Source organism: Canis lupus, chromosome 12 (assembly GCF_003254725.2).
Source record: "Canis lupus dingo isolate Sandy chromosome 12, ASM325472v2, whole genome shotgun sequence".
Classification (NCBI taxonomy): domain Eukaryota; kingdom Metazoa; phylum Chordata; class Mammalia; order Carnivora; family Canidae; genus Canis; species Canis lupus.
The window spans coordinates 6244355-6256019 of record NC_064254.1 but is presented as its reverse complement, the minus strand read 5'-3'; the positions used below and the strand labels follow the sequence as shown (position 1 = coordinate 6256019).

Sequence of the window (11665 nt, the reverse complement as noted above, 5' to 3'; positions counted from 1 at the left end):
CCAGGTGTCCCATCGAGGAAGTTTTCTAAGCCTCAGTTCATATCATCACTCGCATCCTCGCTACAATAATTGGTTTTGTTTTTCCATTTCTGGGGAGGTGCTGAGGCCCAGACTGGTTCGTTAGCATACCCCAAGTTGCACAGCTAGACAGCACCAGGGGCTGATCCTACGTTCGACTAACTTGAAAACCTACACTTTAATCATACTGTCTCCCTGATGCTGCTGAAACTTGGCAGAGGGAGGAAGGAACTTCCTTCCTGCTATCTTCCTGACAAACTGTTAAGTGGCAGGTGAAGATACCAAGTAACCTTGAGAGCTGTTGGTGAGGGACGCTGGCGCACAGGATCTTCAGGTGCTTCCGATCTGCAATTCTATCTCTTTAAGACCCAGAGCTCCCATGCCAAGGCTGTTCATGATCCTAGGAGATTTCAGGGGTGGGGAAACTGGATTGAACGCGCTGACATACAACAAGCAAAAAAAGACCTCAGCATTTTTGCCTCGCCTCGGTGGCTCCTGCCTTTTTTTTTTTCCCCTCTCCCTCTCTCATTTATTTATGACTCTGCTACTCCCTGGCCCTGCTGCTGTGTCAACACTGATAAAAGCAAATCTCCCCACAAACAGGTGCAGCCAGAGCTGCCCCTTGGACAGCTGCCAGGGAATGTGATCGCTCAGCTGAGGTGACCTGCCCCTGCCCAACCCCCTTCTCGGGTTCCAGCCCAGGGCATGTGTCCTTGGGCAGTTAATGTCTGTGTTCAGAGCCTGGTATCTCGGTTGGCATCACAGACTCCAGATAGCAGATGTGGCTGGGGTGGGGTGGGCCTGTGCAGGACCGGAGGGGTGGGGGCCGCCACGAGTTATCTATGTATTTTTCCCTTTGGTTTCTTCTGAAATTCAGATACCACCATGTCACCCAGTTCCTCCCGCAAGTATTTGAAAATCTTTCCTAGGAAGATCACTGCCTGCTTTTTGTAGGTAACAAATGTTTTTGTTTTTGTTTTGTTTTGTTTTTTTCCAGGCCTACCCATTTCCACACTCACACATACACTTGCAATGTAATGATCCGAAAGACATGATCCGAGTACCTCCTGGGGTTTCCTTGAGGGGGTCACCTAAAGAAACACTGGGTGAGCCAACCCTGTCATCCAGGGTGCATTTTGATGCTCCCAAGCCATGTGACTTTGCCTCTGGTTTGTAAAAGCGGAATTTCATCCCCCACTCCCCTCCCCACCCTCCGTTTCAGTGTTTTGTCCCCAAGCATCATTTCCCCACCTCCCGAGGGCACCAGCCTTTCCGGAAATGCCCGAGCTCCGCCGGCAGCCTCCACCTCCCGGGGGGTGAGCGGGGGCACCAGGCGGGGACGGCAGCGGGCGGGCCGGGGCTGGGCCGCGCTGGGCGGAGGGCGGGGGCTGCAGCCCGCGGCTGGGGGGGGGGGGTTGCTATGCAAATGCGCCGCGGCCGGCGGCCCCCTTTACCCAGGGGCCCTCCGGTTGCCAAAACAGACCATTCCCGAGAACAGTCGCCTAGAAACGGGCGCTGTCATAGCAGCCTCGGTGCAGCCGGAGCCAGCCGCGCTGCCAGGAGGAGCCGGGTCAGGGTGTTCAGACCTCCTGAGCACCCCTCCCCAGCCCGTCTCCACCTCGGGGAGGGGAGTGGCGGCTCGGGCCCCTCCTTGGAGCAGGGGAGGGCACTAATTGGATTGGAACACTCCAGAAACACACCAGCGGCTCCTCCCCGGGGTGGGGTGGGGAGGAGCGTGAGGGGGAGGCTTCAGACCGTCTTTGTGATGGGTCTCAGCCTCGCCTGCCCTGCGGCCTCGCCCGGCTGGGTCCCCACCAGCCTCTGCCCACCCAGCACCTTCGCAGCTCACCGCGGACAGCTGGGGAGGGCGCAGACAATGACCAGATAACCAGAAAAACCGTCAGCAGTGATAAGGAGGGGTACACGATGCTCTAGCCAGTAATGAAGATACAGGGTCTGGCCTGCTTTGGAGGGGTTGGGGGGACTGCAGGTTCCTGCCGCTGCCAGGCCTCTTCACCCCCCAGCCCGGCCCCTCCTCTTGCCCCCTCTCACCCAGCCTGGGCAGCCTGGCCGTCCCTGCGCCCTGGGAGCGGGGACTTTTTCCTACCTTATTTGGCAGCAGGAGAGCTTGTCATTTAAGTGGGTGTATCTTACCTCTTAACAATTACACTACAGCATGAGCCTCGAAAAGGCAGGGCCCGTCCCATTCTGGGATGGCACACCTTGACCACCAAGAGCAAGACTGATTTTTAACAGATGGGCTTGAATGCCATGCTGGTGATCTTTATCACCTGGGGAGGCCTCTACTGTTGCCTTTGCAGCAACTGTTCTAGATTGGTCTTCAGAGACTACTTAAAACCTCAGGAAACCCAGGGTCTGGGGAGGGGAGGAGATTTCAGTGATAGCCTCAGGGACATTAGGCCGACAGTTGGGCTTACAGAGAAAGTGAGGGACTCCTCAGGTAGGCATTCCCTGGGGTCCAGATGCTCCTGCCAGGGGTGGAGCTCAGCCTCACAGGGATGGGAGGACAGCCTTGTCCCTGGGTGCTGGGCGAGGGAGTCTCCTTCATGAGTCACAAGAGGCCTTGGGAGCCATGTGGATTGTATAAACATAAAGTCTTCCTTCAATCTTGTTTAGTAAGGCAGCATGTAAATGTGTGACCTCTCCCCTTTCTCCTTTCCTTCCTCATGTGTGGAGTGCCTACGCTGTGCCAAGCACTGGGGATCCACAAAATGATAAAATTGATACCATTCTATATTTGTAAGGAGGAAAACAATGTGTAGTATAAGGGACATTTGCCATGCATTATGAGTACCAGTACTTTTTGATGAACTTTCCTGTGTTTGTGGGGTTTCCCTACATCATAAATCTCACTTCTCTGAAGGAAAGGCCAGAAATTTACTTTCCCAGACTCCTTTGCAACAAAGGTGTCGGCAGGTGACTTAGGCTCCACCGATCAGAAACATCCACGTGAGGTTTTGATTTGTAATAGAGCAACAGGAAGCAGTCATCCTAGGGAAGGGGGTACAGGAAGAGGCATCTGGCCTTCAGAGCAACAGGAGGGGATGTTCAAAGGTCCAATTTCCACCATTGGTGAAGGGGGTGAGTTGAAGCAAGTTGTCAAATTCGTGTTGATAGCTACCGTGGTGGCTTGACTAGAAAAGTATCATCCAAAAAAAAAAAAAAAAAAAGAAAGAAAAGTATCATCCGTGAATTCTGAGTCTCTGTGTTTATCTTCCCTTCTGGATTCTGCGAGCCGCTGAATATTTTGTTTAAAGATTTTATTTATTTGAGAGAAAGAGCACATGAGCGTCTTGGGGGAGGGGCAGAAGGAGAGGGAGAAAAAGAAGACTCCCTATGCAGGGCTCAATCCCATGACCTGGAGATCATGACAGCCAAAATCAAGAGTCAGTTGTTCAACTGACTGAGCCACCCAGGCGCCCTTTGAATGCTTTTTAATAAATTCCTTTTCTGTTAGAGTGGATTCTATTGTTTGCAACTAAGAACCCCGATACAGATGGGTGGATGAATGAATAGGTGGATGGATGCGCAGGTTGTAGGGTGGGTGGATGCATAAAGGATGGATGAATGGGTGGGTGGAAGGGTGGATAAAGGGTGGGTGGGTAGACAGGGACCAAAATATAGAGTGATTTTTGAGGGATGGGACTGTAGGGTTTTTTTCTCTTAGGTTCTCTGTATTTTCTTTTCCTTCTCTTCCTCCTCCTTTCTTCTTCTATAAAAGCATGTTACTTGCATAATAATCAAGTTATCCGAGGGGCATCTGGATGGCTCAGTTGATTGAGGCTCAACTCTTTGATTTTGGTGTAGGATCCTGAGATCAAGCCTGTATCAGGCTCCACACTCAGCGGGGAGTCTGCTTGGGATTCTCTTTCCCTCTCCTCCAACACCCACTCATGTGCGCACTCTCGCTCTCTCTCAAATAAATAAATAAATAAATCTTTAAAAACAAAATAATAAAGGTATCAGAAACCAACATCTGGGGCACCTGGGTGGCTCAGTGGTTGAGCATCTGCCTTCGGTTCAGGTGGGGATCACGGGGTCCTGGGATGGAGTCCCACATCCGGCTCCCCACAGGAGCTTCTCCCTCTGCCTGTGTCTCTGCCTCTCTCTCTGTGTCTCTCATGAATAAATAAATAAAATCTTAAAAAAAAAAAAAGACAGCGAAAGAAAGAAATCAACATCTAGAAGAGCTCACAGCTCAAGGAAGGTAAAAGCCAGCCCCAAATAATTGGGGTTCTAAGCCAGTATGAGCTCTGGAGGGGCCCCGACTCTGGACTTAGATCCCACTGTCTCAACAAGCCTGCCCTGGCCACCCGCAAAATGTCTTCTTTCCTCCTCTGAACCCCACACCCAAGGCTTTACCCACCAATCAGGGGCACGTACTGGCTCATCTCGCTTTGTGACATTTTCCTATTGTTACCCAACGATCCTATTTTACCTTGAGCAAGAATGACACACACACTTGTGACTCATCTCATATTCTTCTCCCCTCTCCCATCTCTGGCCTCCAGCAGCTCTGACTGTCCCTTGACTGGCAAGCACCACACCACGATCTTGTTCTACAGCTATGTTTCACACGTCCTGTCCCATTGCCCAGCAGAGATTGTCAGTTCCACAAAGGCTGGGTTTAAACTTAGGTGATTTTTGTAAACTCCATTCCCCATGGCTTTGTGGGAAGGATTTTAAGATATGCCTATAGAAGATGAGGATTATACAGTTTCTTTTCATCTCGACTTTCCATAGTTAACTTATTTTTTTTCTTTTTTAAGATTTTATTTATTCATGAGAGACACAGAGAGAGAGAGAGAGGCAGACACACAGGCAGAGGGAAAAGCAGGCTCCCTGCAGGGAGCCCAGTGTGGGACTCGATCCCAGGACCTCAGGATCACTTCCTGAGCTGAAGGCAGACGCTTAACCGCTGAGCCACCCAGGCGTTCCTAGACTTATTATTTTTAAGTAAGCTCTATGCCCAACGTGAGGCTTGAACTCATGACGCCAAGATCAAGAGGCGCATGCTCTACAGACTGAACCAGCCAGGTGCCCCATTCCATAGTAAAATTAGAAGCTTTTGCAGGCAGGGCCCTTTTCATCCTTCCTTCCTTCCACACTAATGTCTATGATATGCCAGGTAGTTACAGTTTAATATCAAGAAACAGATATAAATAGGCAAATAAGTGGAGAAAAAAAAAGTGACAGAAGAGCTTGGATAGCCGAGTGTGCAGGGGAGAGGAGCGTGATTGGTTGGGAGTGGAGAAGGGTTTTTCATAGGCATAATAATCAAGCATTTATTCTAGGACAGCTCTGTTCTCAGTATTTAACATATGCTCATGGGCTTAATCCTCAAAATAGCAACATGGCAAGTACTGTTGTTCCTTCCATTTTACAGGTGAGGAAACTAAAGCCCTGGGACGTTTAATGTCATATAGGGCGGCTGCAGAACTAGGATGTGCAGTGTGGCCTCTGGGCTCTAACATCAGTGAGCGTCACTGCTGCACTGTACTGCATGGAACAGATTCTGGAAGGGTGAGTAAGTGAACACCAAGCATGGAGGCCTTCTACACAGTCCGGGGGATGGAGGACTGCCCGTTCATTCAGCTCAGATGTGGGTGCACAGGGGAATGGTATGGTGTGAGGCAGGGGTTGGGGGTGGTCACTCAATAATAGGAGAGAACCCACTACCCAGGCTTGGATGTTAGTTCTCTTTGTTTCTTGAAAGGTGATTTCATTGCAAGTTCAAACCTCTTGCATTATCTCCTCTCTAGACCACTCTCTCCACTTCTGGCCTGCTTCTTACCCCAACTGCTGTAATGGCTCTTGGGCATCTAGAATCAACCTTTTCCTCAAAAAAACAAAACATGAAACATGAAAAAAAAACAAAACAAAACAAAACAAAACAAAACAGAAACAAACCCACATACACCCTCATACCCCGTGCCCCGCCCCCCCATGACCTGTCGCCCTCACCAAGCCCTTTGGCTCCCAATAATCCCCCCCCCCCCGCGACTTTTGGCCAATCCCATTGAATTTTGGTACTTCCCCCTGTACCCCCCTCACTGTGCTCTGACCCAGAAGACAGACTTGGGAGATGTGTCCTCCTGTGAACTGCTCTGGCAGTGGGGTCTCAGCCAGTTGTCTGCCCAGGGGCTGCCGGGTTATTACACGAAGTCTCTGTGTCTATTTGTACTACAAATATTGTCTGCCGACTGTATAAGTAATGTCTGGGTATAACTGTGCTGCTGCCTTTCAGCTGTGCTGAATCCCTGGTCGTGTTTCCACTGTGAATTTCCCTGGTTGACTAAAACCCTAAATAACAGCCCCTTTCATTTGCAGGATTGCAACAATTTCCAAAGGAGAAGGGAAAGGAGTCCTCCTGCTGGAGCAGGTTGGAAGCCACTGAGCCAGGCTATCATCCCGGCTCAGCAGAGACCGAGTCATGAGACCTGAGGTCAGGTTCCAGCCCCTCCCCTGGCTGGTTGGGTGATCTTGGGGGGAGCCCCATGTGACTTAGAGAACTTCGGTTTCCTTATCCCGGAGTGGAGATCATGAAAATTATTTGACAGGATTGTCAAGGAGATTAAATGAGATAGATCAAGGGTTTTGAAAACTGTGAAGTGTGGCACAAATGGAGGGATTGTTGTGGGGGCATCTAAGAAGCTTACACATATTGTCAGCTTCTCCAGGGCAGGGACAGTCCCCTCAGTGACTCCTGTTGTCCCCATCACCTCTTGCCCTCAATGCAGGTCCTTGAGATGACCTCATATAAACACCACCAAGGGACTAGCACAGTGGCCCAGCGCACAGAAGGGGCTTAATACATGGTAGGTGGTATGCATGCATGTGCTTCTGGTTCAGATCCTCTCTCTGCCCTTTGCTGGGTTAGGGAGTGTGACCGTGGGCAAGGTCAGCACTGACAGGCCCTCGTGTCCTCGTCTACCACATGGCTGATGGGACAGCAGCTAGTTGGTGAGGCGGCCACAAGACTCAAGGAGCTTTCTGTGTGACAGAGCCAGCCCCAAACCAAGCACTCCATGGGCAGCAACTGTGGGTTTACTATTATTTACTGAGCGATGCTTTCAGAGTGGTGTGAGAAGGTCACCAGGCTGGGAAGGAGGAAATCTAGCTCCTGGTTTTGGTTCAGAGTCAGCAAAGGACTTGAGAGACAGTGAGACACTCGGGTGCAGCCTCTCAGGGTCAGCACAGAGGAGGTAGCCGTATATACGCTGGCCCGCATCTCCCCCAGGTGTAGGCTAGCTCCCCAGAGCAAACTCACTCGGGAAAGGGGCACATATTGAACCTGTGGATAAATATCACGGTTGTCCAACATGCAAATGTTCCTGTTTGCATCCTTTCCCACCAGAGCGAGAAAGTCTGTCTCCCTATGCCCCAACCCATCGACATTTTTTAAGTTTCAATTTTATGAATTTTTTGACTAGGTCATATTTGCAGATGGCACAAAATTTTAAAAGGTGCAAAGCGGCAGGGCCCTTGGCTGGCTCAGTCTGTAGCACATGTGACTCTTGATCTCGAGGTTGTAAGTTTGAGCCCCACATTGGGTATAGAGATTACTTAAAAATAAAAAATAAAAAAAAGAAAAGGTGCAAAGGGGCATACAGTGAGAAGCAGCCTCCTCATCCCCATTCCAGCCATCCAAGTATCTTTCTCAGAAACACAAACTTTGATCTCAGCGTATCTGACAAGTGGAAAATGATATCAGGCTAAATAAATCTAACTATTTAAAGAAAATTGTATGGAGGTGCCCGGGTGGCTGTTGTTTAAGCATCTGCCTTTGGCTTAGGTCATGATCCCAGGGGCCTGGGTTCAAGTCCTGAGTAGGGCTCCCTGCTCAACCGAGAGCCTGTTTGTCCCTCTGCCTCCTGCTCCCCCTGCTTGTGCTCTCTGTCTCTGTCAGATAAATAAATTCTTTAAAAAAGAGGAAAATTTCATGTTTAAAGTTTTTTAAAAGATTTATTTATTTATTTTAGAGAGAGAGAATGAGATCGTGGAGGGGGAGAGGGAGGGGAGAAGGAGAGAAGCAGACTCCCCGATGAGCACAGAGCCCCATATAGGGCTGGATTCCACCACCCCTGAGATCAGAACCTGAGCTGAAATCAAGAGTTGGACACTTAACCTATTGAGCTGCCCAGGTGCCCCTGTTTAAAATTTTTCAAAAAATTATTTTATTTTTATTTATTTTTTAAAAAGTTTTATTTATTTATTCATGAGAGAAATGGAGAGAGAGAGAGAGGCAGAGACACAGGCAGAGGGAGAAGCAGGCTCTATGCAGGGAGCCTGACGTGGGACTCGATCCTGGTACTCCAGGATCCCGCCCTGGGCTGAAGGCAGGGCTAAACCGCTGAGCCACCTCGGCTGCCCCCCACAAATTATTTTATAGCTTAAGGTTTGTACCTCTTAATCACCTTCATCTGTTCTGCCCACCCCCCATCACTCCTCCCCTCTGGCAACCACAGGTTTGTTCTCACTATTATTTTTATGTGAAAACACACCAGGATAAATTTTAGAGTAGAATGTGTCTGAATGAACTCTAAGATGAAACCAGAAACTTCAACGAAATTTTATGTTCAGGGGTGGGGCAGGATGGAGACCTGCTCCTGGCTCTGCCTCCTACCTTCTAATGGGGGGGAAACTCTGAGTTAGCCTATAATGTGCAAACTTTTTTTTTTTTTAAGATTTTATTCATTTATTCATGAGAGACACAGAGAGAGAGAGAGAGGCAGAGACACAGGCAGAGGGAGAAGCAGGCTCCATGCAGGCCCGATGCAGGAATTGATCCCAGGACCCCGGGGTCAGGACCTGAGCTGAAGGCAGCCACTCAACTGCTGAGTCACCCACGTGTCTCCTCTAACATGCAACCTTGACAATGCCCCTGCTCCTCTGGGCTATCTGGGTCCTCCTCTCCCCCCGTCACCTGTGTACCTTCCCTTGCGCCTCTTCCCTTCCATAACTTGGCCACCACCTTGTTGCCTGACCTTCAGTAAGTCACGTACACTGTGGGCTGAGGTTTCCCTCACTTGTGAAAAAGAGGGCTTGGACCGGGCCCATTCCAGGTGAAACATTCCAGGACTAATCAACTAATTCACATTAGAGTGTAGATGACTGATAAAGCTTAATGTATTTCCTCTCCCGTGGGTGGGAGTATTTTAAGAGATGCAATTTCTCATCCCCAAAGAATGAAGGTGCGTGGTGCAATTACAGGCATGGTCACAGGTGGGTGGGGATGATGGGGGGGTGGGGAGGAGGTGCCTTTCCTGGCTTTTCTCCAGGGGTCACTGAGGGGTGGGGGTGCTGCTCCAGCCAGGGGTGGTATCAGCCCTGAGGGGGATGTGCCTGTTGGGTCTCCCTCCAGAGCTTACACCATACTGATTTCTCTCCGGCAGTGGGCAGGAGCAGGGTTTTGTCATACAGAAAAATCCCTCATCAGGGAAATCCACGTGTGTGGCCTAGGAAACTACCCTGTCGCCCTGGGCACAGGGTGCGGTGGGGCATTTGGGAGCTTGACTTCCAGGTTCACGGGTCAGTTCTCAGCCTGGGCAAGTGAGGAGACCTCTGTTGGAGGGCCATCAGCTCTCTGCCAGAGCAGGTGGTCCTGCCACACCTGGATTCAGGACATCTGCTTTTTGCCCAGGGAGAATGGCTTTGCCAAATACTGTCTGGTTTCATTTTCTGTAGGAGGTTTGGTTTGGCTTCTGAATTTTCAGGGTGGGCACGAGAGGGGGGTGGCCTGCAGCTGCCATTAGCCCTTCAGAAGTAAGAAAGGCATGTGATTTTTTTTTTAAGATTTTTATCTATTTATTTATTCATGAGAGACAGAGAGAGAGAGAGAGAGAGAAAGAGAGAGGCAGAGACACAGGCAGAGGGAGAAGCAGGCTCCATGCAGGGAGCCTGATGCGGGTCTCGATCCTGGGTCTCCAGGATCAGGCCCTGGGCCAAAGGCAGATGCTCAACCACTGAGCCACCCGGGGCATATAATTCTTGATCTCGGGGTTGAATTCAAGCCCCATATTGGAGGTAGAGAAGAAAGGAAGGAAGAAGGGAGGGAGGGAGGAAGGAAGGAAGGGGAAAGGCATTTATTTCTCTGGCTGGTGAAGTTTAGGGTGAGTGGCCTTGTACAGGACGTAGTGCTATAACCCAGTTCATCTTCCCTTTCAGCTCCCTCTGATGTACCATGGGGTCTCACCTGATGTCTGGGCCTCCCTTCAGTGGAGGCAGTGGGGGGTCAGTCTGTGTTCCAGGCAAAGGAGTGGTTAGGCAGGAACAGAACCCTAGGGCAGGGGTCAGCAGTCCCTACTCTGTTGGCAGTGCTAACCGGCTCAGACCAGCCCGAGGATGGACCGTCTCACTCTCCACCAGAATTGCCACCATCCAACCCTTCTTCTCTCTGGAGCAGGGCAGCTTCTCAAGACCTGTCAGTGCTTAACCCATGAACCTCACCATGGAGTGCACGGAGCCCTGGACCCTCCTTTCTCAGAGCATGGTGTGAGACTAGCTGCATCAACTTCACCTGGGAGCTACTTAGAAATGCAGAATCTCGGGCCCACTGTAGGCCACTGAATCAGAATCTGGATTTTTCCAAGATACCAAGTTGATTACATTAATGTCTGAGAAAACTTGGTCTGGATGATGCATGCCTTGGGGAGGTTGGAGGAAAGGAATTGAAGCTCCCTAAGGGGGCCTCCTGAGAGGGAGACTCATCCACAAGCCTGGTTCGATGGAAGGAAGTGAACACAGAGGAAAAGGCTGAGGAAGGCACTCCAGGAAAACATGCTGAAATAGGCAGGTGCCTTTAATGTTTTTAGTTTAATTTTAATTTTATTTTTCATAGGCAATTCACTCACATGGTTAAAATTCCAAGGATGCAGAAGGATATGTCGGACAGCTTCTTTCCCACACCTGTCTCCCAGCCGTTTCCTCTCTCAAAAGCAACGTGTGTTACTAGGCGAGAGGTATAAGATATTATGCAAATAAAACTCTGTGTGTGTGTTCTTAACTTACCAACCCCTTTTTAAAAATTCAAATGGTAGTTTGCCATACATAGTGTCTAGACCTTGCCTTTTTCTTTTTTTTTTTAAGATTTATTTTTAAGATTTTATTTATTTATTTGAGAGAGAGAGAGAGAGAGAGAGAGAGCAGGAGCCAGGTGAGGAGCAGAGGGAGAAGCAGGCTCCCGGCTGAGCAAGGAGCCCGACATGGGGCTCTATCCCAGGATCATGACCTGAGCTGAAGGCAGATGCTCAGCCGACTGAGCCACCCAGGCATCCCTATTTTTATTTGAGAGATAGAGAGAGAGAGAGATTACAGGTGTGCACAGTGGGAAGGGGGAGAGGGAGAGAGTGTGTTAAGTAGATACCCTGCTGAGCATGGAGCCTGATGTAGGGCTCTATCTTATGACCCTGAGATTAGGACCTGAGCCCAAATCAAGGTCGGAAGCTTAACCACCTGAACTACCTAGGCACTTCTAGACCTTGCTTTCTTCACTTCATAGATCTTGGACATTGTATATCTATCTATCTATCTATCTATCTATCTATCTATCTATCTATCTATTATATATCACATGCAAAGAATGCCCCAGGTTGTATTCCAGCTGAATGTTATTCCACTTGAAGAA

General features: G+C 49.7%; 1 long non-coding RNA gene across 8 annotated transcripts; it reads left to right on the top strand.

The window, feature by feature from the left end:
• The first annotated feature begins 1226 nt into the window (after positions 1-1226).
• Positions 1227-11087, top strand: LOC112641509 (uncharacterized). Of its 8 annotated transcripts, XR_004804338.2 has the most exons (6): positions 1227-1334; positions 5426-5562; positions 6370-6484; positions 6780-6857; positions 10207-10531; positions 10880-11087. It is a non-coding gene; the product is annotated as an uncharacterized LOC112641509 (long non-coding RNA). The 8 variants fall into 8 exon arrangements; XR_003124672.3 differs by lacking the exon at positions 10207-10531; XR_003124673.3 differs by lacking the exon at positions 10880-11087 and having other exon boundaries at positions 10445-10873.
• Positions 11088-11665: the final 578 nt, after the last annotated feature.